Raw genomic sequence first — 8,606 nt, 5'->3', positions numbered from 1 at the left:
CTGCTGCCCAGGTACCCAAGCAGGCGTTTTGCTTCAGCCAGGCTCCAGCACAGCGCCCGTCTCCCCCCAGCCACAAATATACGGAGAAGGATGCTCCCTTCTACTTGGATCCACCTGGCAAATCCCTTCTTGCCTCCTGTGGGAGGCAGCTTCCCAGTGCCAAGGACCAGGGAGCCACGTTAGAGCAGGGTGGCTAACCCGAAAGAAACATTTCCTCTGCGGTGCAGAAGCAGCTACTGCGCTGCTGTGAAACAGTGCTAAAATCCCCTCCAGTGCCAGCACCGCTTGGGAGGGGTTAGGACCACAATTACACCAGCTGCAAACACAAAAGGGGGGAAAAAAAAAAAAAAAGTTGGCAGGGATCTCTGGAGGTCAGCTAATCCAAACCCCGTCTCAAAGCACAGCCAGCTTCAGAGGTGGATGCTTCCATCTCCAAGCACAAAGAGAGCTGTCTCACACAAAGAGAGCTCAATTGAGTCAAACAAATTTACAGAGGAGACAGGAAAGGCCAAGGCTCATTAAGGCTTGTTCCCCACCACGTAATCGTAAGAAATAGGATCAAGCAGATGTATCCCACAATCTATCTGATTATCCTACTCAGTGTGCAAGAAACCCCCAAGGTCCTTGCCAATCAGATAAGTGTCGGCGCGTGTTTGGGCAGGCTGATGGGGACAGCTGACGGGAAGGAATGCCTTCACCCAACTGCCCTTCGTGGGATTCTGCTGGCAGGAACAACCTACGGGCCCCTCCTAAGCTCCAAGCGTGGCCCTAGCCCTCAAGCCAGGCAATATACTCCGTTATGCAGGAGAAATACTGAAATAGGGGCCCAGCTCAGCCGTTCACCGTGCTGCAGAGGAGGCCTGGGGCTTTCGGGAGCTATCAGACTTGCCGCATACACAGAGAAGACCTGCCCAGGTCTGGTGCGTCGTAGATGCCTCTGCCCATGCGCACGTGCTTGTGCCCGGAAAATTCCTGCTCCAGACTTCTCAGGCACAGAGCCTGCTGCTCAAGGAGACAGATCTTCTCCAACAAGGAAGGCGTTTTCCATTTGGGTCCCATACTGCATCTCCTCAAAGCATATACATGCTCCTTTCCCCCCCCGCCATAGTTTCGCGCTCTCACGTGTTAGCTGTCCTACCTGGTGACCACAGGCCTGCAGAAAGAGAAGACAGCATTTGGACAGTGGTTTGAATTCTTTCTCAGCTGGAAGAATTCGCAGAAAACAAAAACAGTTTTTCTTTTAACATTCTTTGTACTGAGCGCTTGGATAAGCCATAAGTACCTTGGCAGCAACCCAGTTTGGTACAAACACAGAACACCAGAACACAATGCAGTCATCACAAAGCCACTGCTCTGGGCCAGACAGTAATTTTCCCCTTCGCACAGGGCAGGCCTCCAAAATCTTTCTGCTACTACATTCAAGTCCATCTGAATTACACGATGTGTTAAAAATGAGGACTCATGCACAGTATCGAAAACACCTATCATTTATGGGCTACACGGAAGAGCATACCGTGTACAAAGGTACTCAAGAAACATTTGTGGAACAATTCAGGACTCGGGAAAAGTGACTTATTCCTCAACTCAGACTTCTAACAGCATCCTCAGGTTGCAAGTCAAATACGTGATGACAGAAGAAGGCTGAAAGACCGTTAACAAAAGCATCCAACATATTTAGGATTATTTCTTTCAGGATTAAAAGAAAGAAGTTCAAACATGCAGGAGGAAATCAGGAAAAGCAAACAACAGCAACAACTGACAGTGTCTTTTCCACTTCCATACACCAGTGAAAATCCAGAGCAGCCTAGTCCCAAACCCCAAAGGCATTATTGTCACGCAGGTAGTCACCGCAGGTCACTGCTTAGACAGGAAAGATGCTCTAGTCCCTAAGTGCCAGACTGGGACCCTGGAAACAGGGGCTCAACCCTTGCTGCAGCCCCATGTGCCACAAGTGACACGTCGCTTAATCCCTCTCCAAACAGGGGCCGTTATGTCCCTCTCTCTCAGTGATGTTTGGCAGACAAAACCCAGGAACGGCAATCGGGCATTAAGAAACTACCATGGTAAAGGCTGTACGAGCACTAGATGAATAAATCCGTCTCAGACCCCACAGTCATTACAGTATGAAAAAGGATACAGGAGGGGGAGCAGAAAGCGTGCACGCACACACATATATCCGCCCCATTAATCCAGCAGGCTGCAACAGGATGAAAGGCATGTCCAACAACTCCGATCTTGCTTAGGCAGCAATAAGCACCCTCCCAGCATGGAAGGGAGGCACTGCTGCAGTGTATGTGGGGGAGCAGCCGAGCCAAAAAGCACCTGGAAGGTCTAAGCGCCAGTGCTGGCAGCGTACTTTGGCACCAAGTGCCACCTGCTCAGCTAGTGGGCCCGGGCCGTCTGCCTGGTGTCCCCACGGGACACAGAGGGGTTGGGGATGCACGCAGAGAGGAGCCAACACATCTAAGCCCTGAAAAAGGCAAAGGGAAGTCAAAGTCGCCCTCGAGGCACTTCCCAAGCCATTCAGAGTTAAGTCTGTTGGCCTCTCCTGCCTTCCACACACCCCAAAATCTGTTATTCATTGCTCTTCATCTCACTGCCAGCTAGATGAATCAACTTTTCAGGGACTGAACATCCTCTGTTCTCCCTGAGATGCCTGAGTCATGAACACCAACTGAAGTCCTCAGATCTTCAGTTCTCTCCTTACCTTCCTGCATCTGTAACACAACAGCCTCCAGCCTCTCCCCCCGTGGAAGTCCTAGTGACTTGAATTACTTCCAATTTCCCACTCAAGGCCTGCGGCATACTCTTCTTGCAGAAATCATCTGACTCAGCATGAAACTACCGAATTAGAACCATGAGACTGAGAAGGTGGGCTCTAGCTCGCCAGGGCAGATGTACAGATGAACAGTGCCTTCCACGTGCACTGCTCTTCATCCTTCCCCACCACTCCGCAGCGCCCAGCCACCCATGGCCAGCAACGTGCAAACGCACGAGCACCCACCCCTGCCTGGTTGGGTGTCTGTCCAAGCTGACTTTTAAAGCAGCAGACAAAAAAAAACCCCAAACAAATAAGGATACACATCCCCAAACCTTGAGGGTGCACTATGAACCATCCATCAGTCCACTTATTTCCCCCCCTGCCAAGGGAAGGTGCTTGGGTGATGGCAGAGGGAAGAGGGGATATATGGCAAGTGGAGTCTTTGTTTTAATTGGCTGCTGTTAAGAACATTAGAAGGATGTTTGAAGGAGAATGATTACGGGCAGAGTGCAGAGGAGGTAATCAAAGGTGTCCGACGAACTGAATTTATGATGTGGCTTAGCAATCCATCACCTGGCTATCATTCCTAGGTACATGCACATACATAAGCCTCAAAATATATTCAGCTCGGGGGGGGGCGGGTCTGGAAAAAAGCAGCTGTTCTTCCAACCCTGGCTAACAGCACTTTGCTCCTTCTACCATCACAGAAGCAATTTATTTCAGTTTGGGGAGGGAAATCAATTCAGATATACAGGATGAATTGTTTTAAATTCTTTTTAAGTGTGAAGACAACTTTGTTTACTAAATGCATACAAGGGAACATATGCATACAGCACAAACTCGGCAGTGGAAATTTGGCTCCCTGAAATTCCCTGTGATACAGATGCATTTTTTCCATAGGAAGTCCAATGGTCTTGTTTGTTTTGACCGCTAATAGAGGAGTTCAATGAAATTTTCTATTGGAAAAGTCTAATGAGGTCAGAATAACAGAACAGAGTAACTAGGAAGGAATGTCCTTGCATTTTATTTTTAGAATAAGGATAAAGGTGGGGCCTTGCAAGAGGCAGGGGATGGGCCTGTTTTGGCACACATGGCCGGACTGGAACGCTTGGTCCTGTGAGCTTGAGGGGGTTTTGAGCTTATTTTTACCACAGCAAATGCTTTGCTGAAATCATCAACAAAAGAGTGGAAGCGTCCGGCTGGGAGAAGAGCAGAGCGATGCCTGGGGGTGCATGGAGAGTCCCGGGGACCGACTGCAGCTGAGCAGCTCTTGGCCGTGCTCCCCTTTCTTTCCTGGGAAGATGAGTGCGTTCAGCAGCTCCACTGTACTGGATATCTCTCTACTTCTGCACATTAAAGGGAAGCCAGGTTACAAGGGGGTAAGCGTTGTGGAGGGAATCAAGAGCAAGAACAGCCCGATGCAGCAGCACTACGACAGGGAACAGGATTGACTCTGTCGTCAAGGCTGGCTGTCAAAACCCATGGAGACAGCCTCGGGGAGAGAGGAGATGGGCTAGAGTAAGGCTGTGAAAATGAAAAGGAAGGAACAAAGCTAAATAAAAGAACTGAGGCGGAGCGGGAAGTGGCTTGACTGGGATAAACAGGTAAGGAGGAAAAAGGGTGCATTCAAGAGCAAGAAGGCCGTGGTCTGTTTCCTGGCACCAGCTAATCTGATTGGCACAGGGATACAAGAAACAGAGGCTTAAATAGCTCATGGGAGCAGATCTTCAGCTGGGGAGAGCCATCATCACTCAGCAATTAACTCCCTCGCAGGCTCTGCCCCAAAATCCGAAGCGCAGAGCCGACCCTGCTGAGGACAGCCAATGCAGAGCAAAGGAGAATAAGATGAAGCGTCTTTGTAAGGGTTAACAGACAGCAGAGAACAAGCTGTTCCATGCATTCAGGTCAGGAAAAACAGGACTGGGACTTGACACAGGCACCGTGCACACATTGCTCTGCCAGGATCACTAGATCAAGCGGAGGAGAAGCCAACTCTGCCCACTAGGAATGAGACTGCAAGGAGCTTCACCTTAAAATCTGCAAGGACCAGGGGAGTATCTCCTGGGGGTATAGTTTAAGGAGCACCAAGGGATCCAAGAAAAGCAGAGACTAGCATCTCTGCTCTGCTGCTTGGTATTCTCTCTATGACAGGAGTTAGGGAAGGCTAAAGAGGGGGAAAAGTGTGCAGGACAAGGTGCCAAGCATCCTTTCACCCCTCCTGTGCTGCAGGTCTCCTACTTGTGCTGAAGATGTAGGTGGAGACAACTCAGCAGACTGGAACTAGAACCACAGGAATGGTTCAGGAAGGGGAAGAAAATGCTCCTTGACAGGCTGTCATGGGAGACTGGAATTGCCCTCCAGCATGCAAGTCCTCAAACATGATGTTTTGGAGTGGTACGCTGCCTGCAAGTCCTTCCTCCGCTCCTATCCACAGGCAGAGGGAAAGCCCCCCGAGCAGCAAGAGAGTGGAGGAACAACCCTCCTTCCACCCAAAGCTCAGCTAGAGACAAGGAGCTGGCAGCACCCACAGATGCCCAAGAGTAACAGCAAGGCAGACATGCACCATCTCCAGCTTCCCTCTACATCTAACTCTGAGGGCTTCCTGAGCCTACTGTGGTTTGCCTGTTCACTATTCCTCAACCAACTCCTCGCTTCATTCTCACCCAGTCTCCCCAGTACTTGTGCAAGCTTCACGTGCCCACAACACCCTTTGGCAAGGACCTCTGCAGATGCGCCATGCCTCATGTGAAGGAGTAAGATCTCCTTTGGAATCCTTGGCCACAATCATGCCCTTATCTCCCTGCCTTTCCCCCTGGTTGGTTTTATGATACACTGCAGACTGAGCATCAGTTTCTTCCCAGAGATACATCCTTTTAGGGACTTCTAGTATCAGCGATGAAGTTAAGCTTTGTAAACTGTCGTACATAGACTGTTATTTTCCTCTTAGATAAAGGGGAGGGTCAGGGTGACATAGAGTAATCGCGGGATGAAATGCCACAATTGCCAACCCTTTCTGGGAGCTCAATGCAGCAAGTCTCATTTGCAACCCCAGACTTGGGAGCAAGCTTGCAATTAAAAAAATTAACAGTGACCTTGAATACAAGGGCCACAGTTTAACTAACCCGCATTCAGGCTTTGTTAATAAAGAAGCTTTCTGTAGGCTACAGCACAAAGGCACTTTTCCAAAGATCAGGTTACCTCTGCCCAGCTACCCTACGGTGGAAATTTTTAGAGACCTTTACATAAAAGCTCCAAGAGAGTGCTCCTCTGCGGACGGACACCTGCCTGCCCGCTCTTCACCCTCTGCTCTGCAAGGAGCAGGGTAAACTCAAGCCTGGCTCCATCCATGGGTAAGGCAGGGCTTGCAATTAAGCAATAATGATCACAATCACAAGGCATTTTCAAAGGACTGATGACCAACTGGGTGGGGTTACATTACAATCCATTACCCTAATCAGCATTTAAACCTCAGGAACTACAGGGCAGAGGCTGCCACCGGGATTATAAAACAAAATGAGAACATACTCTTAAAACATGCGTCTTTCAAGGCTCTGGAGAGCCTTACAGCTACGTCTTCACAGATAATCACATCGCAGGTACAGAACAAGGTTAGCAAATTAGTGCCCAGAGCTAATGAGCCAGTTTATTTGCCTTATCTAGCAGAGAAGTGGTTTTTACCCTCCATCCCATGGTAATGTTACCTTGACGGGTGCAGTGCCCGCAGTAAGTACTAGGTTTGTCCCATATTCTGAATTATCCCTTTAGGGACGAGAGTAAAGATACATATTCGGGGAATGGATGCTTCCTACAGCCTCCTGCACAGCTTGCAGCATCAGAAAAAGAAGCTTACTGGAAGAGCAGATCTTGGTGCTGCCTCTAGAGCAGAATTTGTTTGGTATCATCACTCATAGGCCAGTTAACTAGGGAATTGCTGCTCTGGAGCCTTTTCTGCTTATTTCTTTATGGGGCAAGGGAAAACAAACTTCAAAGAAACATCCTGGAAATACAACATGCTTTAGCACACCCCATATAACCCAGTGGCAGCAGTACTGAGCCTAAATTCACCCCTCTCCTTAATTGCTGCTCTACCTCTTAACAAAACATCCATCGCATACCTTTACTCTTACTGACTAGCTGGGATATCACTGGAACATGGTGGCAGTTGGTAACTGATATTTTTAACTCTTCGGGAAGTCTTTTGTATGGCAGTACTTCCTGCTGGGGTGGGTTCTAACATGCTGTCCTCACTTCTCTGGAAGGCCGACGCACCAACAAGAGGACCTCTGGTGAAGATGTACATGCACGTGGATGGACCAAGGTCTCAGAAGTGCTATCAGACTACAAGGAACCTATCAGGTCCAAATGGTCCCATCTCCACCCAGGCAGATGTTCAGCACTGCAGCACGGATTCTTCCAGTTTTCCCATCATTCTCCTCTCTTTGTAGTTTTAGTCGCTAGTTCAGTACATCCCCCAAGCTCCACGCCATTTCTGCCCAGCTGGTGGCTCTGCCTGCAGACAGGAGGGCTCTTTTTGTCTGGGTCTTTGTTCTTTCAACATCATCTAAATTTCACTCCCTTAACACCTGATTTAATATTTCAACCCCTTTAATTACACACAGTGGAGATTTTATCGGAAATCTGATTATTGTTTGAAAGTCTGAGCATTTCATCCCAGCCTCAGAATTGATCTATTGACTGCTTTTAAATCTCCCATTTTAATTTAACATTTAACACTTTATACCCGCATTAATTACATTTCCCATGATCAATATCAACACACACAGTCTCTGGCCCTCTCCTGATAGAGACCTCGGAGACCCTGCTCTGCCAAAACTCAAGATAGCTTTGCTCTTGAACACAGGCGTTATGATCTCTCCAGTGGGAGAGGAAGAGAAAGAAAAACCCATGAAAAACAGTGGTACTGAGTAAGTAGCAAGGTTTAGTAAGCAACTCCACCAGCGGAGATGCGCAGGCGCAGACCTGGCCCCGGTGGTGTCATGGGGACTGGCCTGGCCCCAGGACGTGGGGAGCAGAGACTCCAGCCAGCTCACCATCCATCTGTCTCACCCCCATCTGGGCTGGAGGGGGATCGGGCTCTGATGCGGGGAGCCACTGTGTGCAGGCTCCATCATAACCCCTGCCCACGCTGAGCAGCGGGTGAGCCGGGCTTGGCCTGTCCAAGAGCCACACACAAGCACCAGGGCATGGAAAACGCTGATGGGTCCATCAGGGAAAGCCAAGCTTTACCCGCTCGGCGTCTCCCGGCATTTAAGGCACACCGTGCTTGTGCCAGCCCGCAGGTCTACGTCCCTCTGCTTGCCTCACCGCAGCACAACATGGAGAGCATAGCACTTCTCCGGGTCCCTGAGTGGAGCAGATCTCTCGTTAGCAGACACAAACTGCACGGACTAATTAAGGAAGACACCCATCATGCTGCCTTTCTATCCAGCCACTGCCAGCTCTCAAAGACAGCTGCTATAAGGCACTGGAGGGGTCCAGCTTTGCCAGAAGGACAGTACCAGATTTCCTTCTCCAGACCACGGGAAGCAGAAGTGGAAGTGCTTGAGGGGGGTCGGGTGCTCCTCTTACCCCGTCTGCAATGCATTTGTGTTTGTGTTGCAATTGGAGATGGAAGAGGAAGATAGCGTCGCCAGCACCGCAGAAAACAGGAGTATTTGTCCCTGAATAATTTCTCTAGTATATTAAGCACAAGTCATTCTTATGCAAAGGCTGCCCTGTACAGCTGCCAAGGTCAGTAAGACCTTGCTTTATTTGCTGCATAAGGGCTGGCTGCGCAAGTTTTACCTTGTACATATTTTTACCACGCGTTCTCTTGTCTTAGATT

Source organism: Charadrius vociferus, unplaced genomic scaffold (assembly GCF_000708025.1).
Source record: "Charadrius vociferus isolate BGI_N301 unplaced genomic scaffold, ASM70802v2 scaffold472, whole genome shotgun sequence".
Taxonomy (NCBI): Eukaryota; Metazoa; Chordata; class Aves; order Charadriiformes; family Charadriidae; genus Charadrius; species Charadrius vociferus.
Note: the sequence above shows the minus strand (reverse complement) of the source record.